The sequence below is a fragment of the Ursus americanus genome, chromosome 5 (genome assembly GCF_024610735.1).
Source record: "Ursus americanus isolate L20-20 chromosome 5, mUrsAme1.1.p, whole genome shotgun sequence".
Lineage (NCBI taxonomy): Eukaryota > Metazoa > Chordata > Mammalia > Carnivora > Ursidae > Ursus > Ursus americanus.
In genome coordinates, this window is record NC_142131.1 from 6,903,384 (window position 1) to 6,915,548 (window position 12,165).

General features: G+C 34.2%; 1 protein-coding gene across 2 annotated transcripts in view; it reads right to left on the bottom strand.

Moving 5' to 3' along the window:
- Nucleotides 1-2,964: 2,964 nt before the first annotated feature.
- LOC123799262 (uncharacterized) overlaps nucleotides 2,965-12,165 on the bottom strand; it is a 1,380,163-nt gene continuing 1,370,962 nt past the window's right edge. For both annotated transcript variants that reach the window (XR_015724344.1, XR_015724346.1), the window contains 3 exons: nucleotides 7,166-7,507; nucleotides 5,847-5,895; nucleotides 2,965-5,035 (listed from right to left, as the gene is read on the bottom strand). The gene's annotated coding sequence lies outside the window, so the exon portion shown is untranslated. The remainder of the gene's footprint in view (nucleotides 5,036-5,846; nucleotides 5,896-7,165; nucleotides 7,508-12,165) is intronic.

The following is a 12,165-nucleotide window of genomic DNA, read 5'->3' on the forward strand; positions in this document are numbered from 1 at the left end:
AAGGAAATAAAGATACAAAGATCACTTAAGATCTTCGAAAGGTGCATCTGCTTGCAAATGTTACTGAACATTCTACCAGTCAGGACTGCTCAGAAAACAAAAATTTTCCAAGGTACTTCTAACAGAAAATGACTGACCCCAGGGACTTGGATGCTTACACATCTTTGGAAGGGGTAGAGGAGTGCAAGTTAGTACAACGCCATCAAGCCTTTGGCTTTCAGACCTCACCACCAGCACTCTGCTACTACCCGAAGGTCAGCGTTACTGGTGCCACACTCAAGAAGCTGGTGATTGGGCGGTAGGATATATAGGCCATTTCTGACCACCACTCACTTCTCCCAGAGTATTTCTGTCTTCCTGTAGCATCTGAAAGAAACTATCAGCGGTTCAACTGTCTAATTTTCACACAAGTATAGCCAATTTGTAAATCTTAATTTACATGTATCCTAGCTACAGATTAATTTGGTATTTTAACTCCCTTATCTTTAAATGGATGGAGAATGGAATGAAACTGAGGAAGCCAGTCTAAGTACTTTGCACAAAGACCTACTGAAGTACGTAGAAAGATTTACTGTTGGGGCACCTGGGTGGCTTAGTCAGGTAAGCGTCTGCCTTCGGCTCAGGTCATGATCCCAGGGTCCTGGGATTGAGCCTGCATTGAGCTCCCTGCTCAGCAAGGAGTCTGCTTCTCTCTGTCCCTTTGCCCCTCCCTCTCTACTTACATGCATGCTGTCTCTCTTTCTCTCTCTCAAATAAGTAAAATCTTAAAAAAAAAAAAAAAAAAAGAAAAGAAAGAAAGCTTTACTGTCTGTAATAAGGATGCAGAAATGAAGTAAGCATTTTACTTTAGTGTTTCCTTACCTTAAGATGACTTCCTATGACTCACTTTCCTGAGACTGTTTGCTCCATTTCCATTTTTAAGAAAATTTCTTCCACAGAATCAAAAGCTTGGCAATTTAGGGCAATAGTATCGAAACAAGTAACCTATGACATTTTGATGAAAAGTACGGTCTTCAAAATTAGAAGACATGTTTCATTCTGGCTTTGAATTAACTTGCTGTTTGACCGAGGTGGGTAACTAAAATCTTTAGGCTGAAAATGTCTCATGATTCAACTGACATTACTATCACCTACTGGGTTCTATCAAGACCTGGAAGAATGTTGGAGAGGTTAATACATCATGTGAGTCTCAACTCTTAAGAATTACCACCTAGGGGGATGGGCTTGGATTTGGGGAAGGCTTTCAAAGCAAGGTTGCATTTTCTACAAGGTCACAAAGACATGTGAGAGAGAACAAATTTCAAAGGTGAGAAGTCCAGAAAAAGTAACAGCATATTAAATACCCTCTCCCTTTGAACCATTTTTTCCTAGTCCCTAATCACTGAGTATGGGAAAATTTTACTTATTCTTTAATTCTCATGATAAATTTCTACAAGGAGATTTTTTCTCCTAAAGCCTAAAACTAGTTTACATTTCCATGTCGAAATTTTTGAATCAGCCTATTCTGGTTTTCAAAAACTTTCATGTTTACCTGTGTTCCAGTGCATAATTTGTTAGACCTTAAGCTCTTCAAAGGTGTGGATGAGGTTTACATTCACGGGATCCCCAGCCCCCAAATGTCATGGTATGCTTCCTACACTGCCATTAAGAAGTACTTGGCAAAATAGGGAATAGAATGGTAAGCTGGTAGCAGGAGATCTGAAGGGAAAGGTGGGTTGCAGAAATGTTATAAATACGTTGTGAAATAAGGATTGAAATTTTAGTAGGCAAAGGAGGACTTACAAGATTGTTAAGCAGTAGGAAGTGATTCCATATGATATATGTACAACTAGGTGGCTGGTGAGAAATATATTGATTTATTAACTTCTTTTTATGTTCAAATTGAGGGAAATGGCATTTATGAATTGTTGGCAGTTTCAGTGTCTGGAGGTAGAGAATAAATTACTTCTGGAAAAGAATTCCTGGGTTTTGGAAAAAATGACCACGGTGGGCCTTTTTTAGACTAATTTAAAGCAAGTGGCTGCCTATTATTCTTGGAGAAAAGTGAGATGTCACTATAAATCTGAATTCAGAAGCTGAAGACTGGGAGATATTAATGTGGTTTGTTGAGAAACATATTTTAAATTTGTCTTTAGCCAGTCTGTGCCCTTGAAGAATCAGAAATGCATTTTTCATCACTATGAATTAGGCCAGATATTATTTAAAATCTAATTGATGTAAATGGTTCTATTTAAGATACAAAAATACAGACTTTGGGAAATGGCACAATCGATTACTCTGATTATTTTGTTCTGGTCTTTGGAAGGCAACCACTTGATGGGTGTGGGGTGTTTTCTCGGGGGAACAAGAGTTTCTTCTTGAGGAAACTCGAATTCCCTCTGATATAGAATGTAAACACTTTATCTGAAGAAGAGAGGATGCTCTTGCTTTTGAGGTCCAAATAATTTGGAAGTTTGGTCTCTAAAAGTGACGATGTGGAAATTTCCCTTGGCTCCTGTCACATAACTATCTAACTGGATTCAGTAAGAAGCCCTGAGGTACACTTACTAGGACTTGTTAATCCTATGGGGCCCTGAATACAGCATTAGCTGCAGTTCCTTCGTGACCATAGTCTTGGCCTTTGCTGGGCCTTCAGGAAATTAAGGGAGTGGCTTGTGTCCCACATTTAAACTGGATAAAAAACCCAGTAACCGGATCAGAGGGTCTGAAGTTTTATCAAAGATAGTAAAGATGCACAGTAGTCAGAAGTTATACTGCTTTAAGTTTGGATCTGCATATAATAGAAACCTACCAGGGGGCACCTGGGTGGCTCAGTCGGTTATGCATCACACTCTTGATTTTGGCTCAGGTCATGATTTCAGGGTTGTGGGATTGAACCCTACATTGGGCTCTGTGCTCAGCATGGAGTCTGCTTGTCCCTCTTTTCTCTACTCCACCCCTGCTCTCTCTCAAATAAGTAAAATCTTAAAAAAAAAAAAAAAAAAAGCAGCAGCAGCATACCAGCAAGGAGCTACCAGAAACTGAGAGGAGGGGAACCTCAGCATAGTAGATGTGTCTATCTTCTGCCAATAGACAGAGAGGCACAGTGGAGTTCATTCTTCCACTGAACACACATGCACTGGAGATACATCCACGAGCAAGGAAAGAGTTGTTATTATCTTAAAGGAGCCTTCTTTCCAATGGAAATGCATAGAATAAACAAGGAAACACATGAATAAATAACACAGTTTCAAGTGGTGGTAAAGTCTATGAAAGAGAATGAGACTGAGTAAGGGACACAAAATGGAAAGAAGTCTTCATACTGAAAATTCAGGAGCACTCTTCTCTGAGGAAGAGCCATACTGAGAAGTTGGGTTGCATTTAAAATGAGAGTGTTTCAAGTGAGTTTGAGAAGAATGAAGTGATATATATTAAAAGTTAATTGAAGCTGCTGTGTGCTGAGTAAATAGATCTTAGAATACATGTGGAAACTGAGAATCAGTTTTGGCAGTAGCTTTGGTAAGAATTGTCGATTCCTGTAGGATGGTATCCATGATGGTGGTTAGAATGGTAGAATTTGATAATTATTTTGAAGTTAATGTCTATATTTACACACATATGTTTTTTGAGCCAGAGCAGTTGAATTCATACATTATTTTTCCTCCTTTTTTTAATCACAGCATTTAGATAGCAATCAATTAAATCGTGCATTGTTATTAAATTCCTATAATAACTTTAAGGAGGTATTCTTTTTAGCTTTTAATATTTTTTCCTCTTTATTCTTTGCAAGCTATTCTTTATTATTAAATGTCTATGTTACTTATGGTTTTGTTTTCAGCCCACATCCTCTTCTAACTGGAAATAATCTTCCTAAGAAGCCTTATATCACTAAATTCAATAACCACCAAAGTGCCTACGGCTTCTAAACTGTATGTGTTCTGTCCAGTTTTCTTTTCTGCATTCCATATACTTATATTCGCATACCTATTAGTGTTCTGACTTTTGTGCTGGCATTTGTCTATTTGCCCCTACAAATCCAGGCTCCATTTTTTCCCACCATACTCTGTACCCTGAGAAGTTTAATTCTGTGGATTCAGTATCACTCAGGGCTCCATTTCCCCCTGAATCTCTGATGTGTTAGGCCAATGGGAGGCACTGTGAGAGACTGAAAAAAACAAAAAACATAACAAAATAAAAACCCAGAGTTCAAGGTATTTCTGCAGATGTGTCAGGGGATTTATTCTTCCCTGCTGTGAAGAGGTTTCCCAGTATCTGAGTTCATTAAATTCATGGCTTCTGTGAGGTAGCCTTATTTCTGGGACTGCATCTCCAACAGAGTGCCAATAAAATCTCCTTCCCCTTCCCCTTTGGGTCCGTGAGATGATGATGACTTTCTCTGCTTCATAATCCCCGAGTGTTTTACTTTCGTGTTAGTCCTATTAATCTTGCCCATAACTGTGTTAATAATCCCTTAATTAAATATTTTAATTCCTTAGGGAAAATGTCAATAAGCTTTTTCTGTAAAGGGCCAAATAGCAAGTATTTTAGGAATTTTTATTAAAAAAATAACATTTTGATGTGTTCAAAATATAGCAATAATTGAGTACATTTTTATAATAATTGTCTACTAATTAGAATGGGATTTTTTTAAAAATTTTTTGCAGGGGTGGGGAGGATAACATACTGCTTAATTGAATTTGACAGTTAGTGTTTCCTATCACCAAATTAAATGGAAATGCTCATCTATAAAACAATTCTTAGCTCATGGTCTATACAAAATAGGCAGCAACCCTGACTTGGCATATAGGTCACAGTTTACCAATCCTTTCCCCAGAGTGTGCCATAGGTGACTGTTTGAGGCCAGAGTAATAAACAAGATATCTGACAGTCTCGTCAAACCTGTTCCTCCTTTCATAGTCCTTCTTTGATGACCAATAACATCATCTATATGGTAATTGCAGCCAAGATGCTTTCTTCAGATGTTTTCCATTCTATACGCCAGTGGATTCTGTCTAAAATACAGAATTATTTAATTTCTTCATCAGCTGATCAAGGCCTTCAGAATGAAAAAAGATTCTTTATTACCCAACTTGCCTCTTTCAAGCCTGCACCCCAGTTGCTCTCCAACATGTACCCTTGGCTCTAGTTACATGGATTCATTTGCAGTTCTTTGATATGACCACTTCCTCTATTACCATACTTCTGAATCATCTGTTGTCCCCTCCCTTCTTCCTTCCCTGTCTAATGCTTCATGGAGGTTTTTGAGGTTACTTCATCCACAGCTAAAATAGATGATACTTTTTGAAAATGCCATTACACCTGTGTATACCTCCATCACAGATTCGTAGGACTCTTCCGCAGATGGTGACTTATATGTAATATTCTCTGGTTAGACAGTAAACTCCCCAACAAATAGGATACTTCCAGATGCATAGTAGCAAATTAATACATGCTCATAGAATTAATAAATGAATGAACATAATAAATGATTTTTTAGGCTAGATCTCAATAATGTGCAAAGGTGATGGTGTAGTTAAAATTTTTTCTTTCACAAAATGTTCCTACTCTATCTTAAAATTCAATATACAACATAATATATTTTGACCGATTTTTCTACTAACCCAGGAAAAAATGTTACATGCACAAAAAACATGTTGCAGTAAGACTAAGAGACTATCTCAAAGACCTCATCTTTTGCAATTTAAAAGTGAAAAGGAGTCAATAAGACATGTAGACTTAGAACTGGCCCTTCTATATAAGCAACTTTGATCCTGAACAACTTTTGTTGCTCATTCGTCACACACAATGCTTCAGAGCCAGTCATCAGGAGTTCGAAGTACCCTGGTTCCATCCCATCTGGCTCTTACCTGCTCTGTGAACTTGGGCAAATTTCTCACTCTTCCACTGTCCTCTTCTCTTTTAATATGGAATGGGAATAAAAATAGAACTTGTTTAATAGGATAAGAAACCTTTAGCCCTTCAACTGGCACAACGTAAGCCTGCAACGTATTAGTTTTTAAGTACAATTATTGTGTTAGTATTGTTGATATTAATATCACCAAGCACCTATTGAGAGAAACTATGACAAGCTCTGTAGATACAGAAATAATATAACACTCACCTCAGCATGTTAGAAGAGAAATCTTAATAAACAAGTAAGAGCAGATCAGAACGAAAGCTATAATTTAAGCAGATAAAAAAGAGCAACAGGTAAAATTTCAATGTGCAGTAGAACTTTGAAATGGATCTTGAAGAATATGAATTTAGATGAGAACAAATATTTCAGGCAACATCATAATATGTGAAAAGGCCATAGATTTTTAAAAGCCTGGTGAGAGAAAAAAAAGTTAATAAATAATCAAAGGTTAGCATAGAAAAGTAAACTTCTACTTGAGGTTTGCTTTATTCAGGAGGTCTCCTCTTACTGCCAGACTAGTTTAGAAGCCCAAGTACTACTTTATATTTATCATTACTGTCAAGCCTTTCTACCACATTGCCATTTCCAGTGAACTCAAGAGCAGGTACTGGATTATTGTCAGTGTTGCATCCCCAAAAGCCAGCACAGAATAGATGATCCATACATATTTAAATTGGTGCCAGGCAGCTCAAATGGAAAGCTGGTATAAAAGTCCTAGTCAGAACTAATACTCAGGTGCAGGGAAGGGTCTTGATATGTAACTCATTTTTTGAAGCAGAATCCAATAGCATTACCGTATTGTGGAAGTCGGAATAAAAGGAAGAATCAATAATCACTTTAATGCAGGTGTTAAGACAAATGACTACAAGGGCCTGAAAGGTAATGTGCCTTGAAGTAAGAAAATGGTTGTTTGTTTGTTTGTTTCTGTCAATTTGAAAATAACTGTGGGTCATATGCCAAGTAGGTAGTCTGGAGGTGGAAAAGTGATAAATTTTGGATGTTGTCTACTTAATAGGATAAATCATACTAGAATTCATATTTCCCAGAAAATGTGTCAGTGAAAATTGAAGATGAATTTGGATCCTCTGTGAATACTGATATTTGAAGAATGAGGGGCAGAAAATGAATGTGGACAACGAGCTAAATTTGTTGAAAATCTTTGTTATAGTGATACTAGAACAATTAGGTTACATCATCTGATTTTAACAACATTCTAAATATTATTGCAAAAATGATGACATTGCAAGTTAGAAAGGTTAAATAACTTACCCCAAGGGAAGGCCTGATCCCTGAGTCAAACCAAAGAGTGTGACACCTGAAACTATATTCTTCATTCTGCCATGCTGTCCACAGGGTTCTCCGCTGTATAATGAAGAAGTTGTATATTTCTTTTGGAAAAATGTCTGTTTAGGTCCTCTGTTCATTTTTAATCAGATTATTTTGGGGATTATTGGTGTTCAGTTATATGAGTTGCTCATATATCTTCAATATTACCCCTCATCGGGTGTGTCCTTTGCAAAATTCTTCTCCAATTTAGTACGCTTCCTTTTCATTTTGTTTGAGCACCTCATGTTTGCACTCAGTGATGCTTCTGGATTTTGTCTCCACTATCTGGAATGACAGAGTAAAAAATTCCCTGTAACGATCACTTCAATTGTATCCCACAAATTTTGATATGTGATACTTCTGTTGCTTTGTCATCCCTAAATTTTATAATTTGCCTTAGGATTTTCTCTATAATACATGGTTTCTTTTCATTTTTACTGACTCCTTAATTGTGCCTTTTAAAATTTTGAAGAGCTTATGGTGGAATGTGAGTGATATTCTTGATCATTTAAATCATACCTTATTTTAAAGAATATAAAATGAATAGGTATATGATGGTTTTTGCATATAGCAAATAAAAAGTAGGCAAAATATAACTAAATTTGGATAGAAATGTTTGACACTCAGACCACTAAAATTAACATAAAAATTGGAGGGGAAATGTCTTCTTTGGAGATATATTCCATTATCTCTGTGGTTTAACTTTGTGGTCTTGTAAGTTTAACCATATTTCATAAAAATTACTATGGTAATTTTTTAAAAAAGATCTTAAATAATAATGAATATGTTGTAAATGAAATAAAATCAATTGAAAGCTTCATAACAATATATTAAGGGAGGAAAAATAGAATCATAATTAAGTTTAAAGTGTTTTATTTTGATTTTTAATAATTATTTAAATTAGGTTCCCATTAAAGTGGTTGTTTTGATTATTTTTTTAAAAATCTCATTTTAGATAACATTTTTTTTAAAGATCTATTTATTTAGAGAGTGTGCACACAAGTGAGGGAAGGGGCAGAGGGAGAGAATCTTTAAGCAGACTCCCTACTGAGCATGGAACCCAAGGCAGGGCTTGATCTCATAACCCATGAGATTTTGACCTGAGCCAAAACCAAGAGTTGGATGCATAAATGACTGAGCCACCCTGGTGCCCTTCATTTTACATAACTTTAAACATAATTTTTTATCCTCTTTGACCATAAAGAAATAACCAGGGATGCATTTGCTTGGTTGCATTTTGTAAAGACTGCATTATTTGAGAGACTTAATAAAGCTCTTGAAATGAGTTTGGAAACTGATGTTTCTCTAAATGTTCATAGTAATATTACAAATAGAATAGGGCTGAAAATTTAATAATTTGTAAAGAACAAACCATCAGTATGCCATAATTTGACATGCAGTTACAAGTGATGATAAATAAAGAAAAATCATCTTAAATTATACTAGACTGAGATAATAAATTTTCAGAATCTGTAATTAAATAAAATTAATTTATTCACAAACCAGTTTTCATCAGCAGCACATAAAATCGAGTACAAAGCATGTAAAAATTTAGCAAATCCCCAAAGTGAATGCTGTAGAGATTTCATTGAAAAAATAAAAATTCAATAAATATTTATTTTCTATTTTCTATAAAGCACATTTACTACTTTTCCATGGGAAATATAGCAATGAAAAACATAAAATTTGTGTCCATCAATAATTTAAAATCTAATTTAAACAAAAAACTGTAAAATTATCGCCAATTTAAAATAAATACATGCTATGTTATAGAACACGTATGTTATATAACATATCCGGTATATATAGCATTATATTTATAATATGTAACACATATCTTGTATAGCATATGTAATATATTTGTGTTATATATAGTATAACATGCAGTATAATAAAAATGAAATTTTAAAACATTTTATAAAACATTACTATATTTGTTTTCAATTTTTGATAATTTTATAGTTGTTTCTCTGATTAGATTTTAAATTATTGGAGTTAGCATGTGGGGAGCTTCAGATATAATGCTAATACTCATTTCTTGATCTGCTTACTGGGTAGATGGATATGTTCAGTTAGTAAAAATTAAGTTGTGCATTTGTGATTTATGCACTTTTGTAAGTGTATATTTTATTTAAAAAATAATTTACTTAATCCATTTATAACACTAAAAGTAATTCCAAAAGTACAACCTATTTGGAATGGTCCCAAACACTAGCTGGACAAAGTTACCTATGTGAGTTTGTTGCCTGGTGTAAGTAATTTATGATATTCATGGTCAAAGACTAGGGTCAGGAGGGAAGCGTATTGTAGTCTCTTAAGAGGGAAGAGATACATTTAATTTTCACATTGAACCCAGAAGTTCTCTTATAGTATTTTTTTAAGTATTTGGGTGGATGATGTAATTAAAAAGGTCTATTTTTTTTCTTCATGGCCCAAAGGATTTCATTGCATGCTCTCCAACTGTGTCAGTATTTTATGCCCTGCTTTACTTTCTTTTAATATTTTGTATGGACCATTCAGAAAGAAAATTCAGACGTAATATAGGCATAGACATTTTTTCATGAGGTGAAGTGGTCATTTGCTATTATAAATCTAAATGAGAAATTTTGACTGAACCATTGTAAAAGAAAAGTGTAGTATCTTTCATTTCCTCTGTCCAGATCTTTATTTAAGTTATGATGTTACTTATCTATCCTTTGAGGTTAGATGAATCCCAATAACAGAAATCAGTTCTGCTCTCTCAGTGTTTTCCCTCAGGGTATTTGAGCTATGAAACTTTCCCTTGGGATATGTGAATCAGCAAATATCAAATACATGGAGTGGAAAATAGGTCATGTAGAAATTCAAAGAGAAGGGATATGTGAATCAGCAAATTTGAAATACATGGAGTGGAAAATAGGTCATGTACAAATTCAAACAAGTATAGACTCATCATCAGAGATGGGATTGGATTTAAGATGGTTAGGATTTTGGTATGCAGAGAAAAATAGAAGATGTGAAAAGATAGCTTTAAAAAGAACTATAAACCTTACCAGAGGCTGTAAATTTTAAGAGAGCTTACCAGGATTCCAAGTTTCACAAAATCTTGGAACCATCTGTCATCTCCAAAATCTGAGATTTTTGATAAGTAACATGAATTTCTTCTATAATTTTGTATCAGACAGACAACATGGAGGGCCAAGTCCATAGGTTATAAAACAAACAAACAGAACACAATATTTCAACTACCTCTAAGCAGATGTAAGTTGGTTTTAAAATCACATCTTGAAGATGTTTTGTTAAGGAAAATCTTCTACCAGCAATTTAGAAATGCTTTGATTTATCATGAACATTTGTCTTGTGAAATGAGGAGATAACATGTTTTCAGGAAAGGTAGAGAATTCCTATTTGTTAGTTTCTATCAGAAATGATGCAACTCCATCCACAACCATATATTATGGTAAAAAATATGTATTTTAGAAGCTGCATTATTTGTTTATATACACCACCCTACACACTTATGCCACACATATTTATTACATGAGTAAACTAAATCATCATGATCTCTTATAAATTCTCATCAATTTTTATAGGGTAGTAGTAATAGTTTTTATCTCAGGATTTAGAATCCACTTTAATTTGATACCAAGCTATACTGTTCTATGTATTATGGTGAGGAAACAACATGTACTTTGAAGTAGACTAGACATGTATTGAAGGAGCTGTTAATGGCTGCTTTTGTAATGCATAGAGTAAAATTGTGCAGGAAGTTAAATTAGAAGCTTTCCATTTAATAATAAATGATTTTGTTGCTTTGGCATTGCTGAAATTATTACACAAGAAATTTCATAAAGGAAGTGTCTAACATACAAAAAATGTATGTATAAATATAATCTTAAGACTTCTATTTAGTTTGTTTGAAGAGCTAATCTGCTTGAAGAAGCAATTAAAATGCTTTCATTTTAAGTGTATATTAAATAAATCAAATATGATGATGTTGTAAACATTCATTATAGATTTATTTTGATATTTGTTCTGCATAAATTACAGATATATGCATAATTTTATCTTTAACGATCTAATAACATTTGATAATCAAGGCACACAACCATGTACTACTTAAAAGTGATGATGTTTAGCTAATAAAATGACTGTTTCATTGCCTAATTTATAAATAAACCAGAGATCTATAAGCAAAGCTCTTCTTTAGCTTTTTTGCCTATGAACATATCTTTATTAACTTCATTATATTTAGTATTTATATTAATGATAATTTTTCCATCACTGTCACAATTCAAAAATGTTCTGGATTGCCTGAGAAACTATTTTTATTGTTCTTAATTTAGTCATGTTTATTTAAACTGCCAAAAATATGTACTTCGGGTTTTCCAAGTCAAAGCCAGGAGTTACTTGGGCACTCAATCTTAGTATATGATCTAATTTCAAAATGAGAAGGGCATGAGCAATATATCTTATTGACACCTTTCAGCCAATGAAATAGATAGGAAAGCCTTCCGAAGTGGTGCAGTGTAAAGAAAATAACTCAAATTGAGGAAGATTTTAGACTCTGCTTCTATTGCTTTATGTGCTAGAATAAGGATGTGGTAATGGACCCAAAGTGACTATATTTTATCCACCATGGGAAAAAAGTGACAAAACAATTGTAAATGTAATTGTAGTGACATGATAATATTGAGTTATTGAAAAAAAAAATAACCCTGGAACTGCCTACTTCTAGACTTTTGTTACAGAAAACGTACAGACATACCTCAGAGTTACCATGGGTTTGTTTCCAGACCAAGGCAATAAAGCCAATATTGCTATAAAATGAATCAAATGAATTTTTTGGTCTCCCAGTGCATATAAAAGTTATGTTTACACGATACTGTAGTCTATTAAGTATGCAATAGGCTTATGTCTTTAAAATATACATATTTTAATTAAAAAATAATAAAAATGGTAAC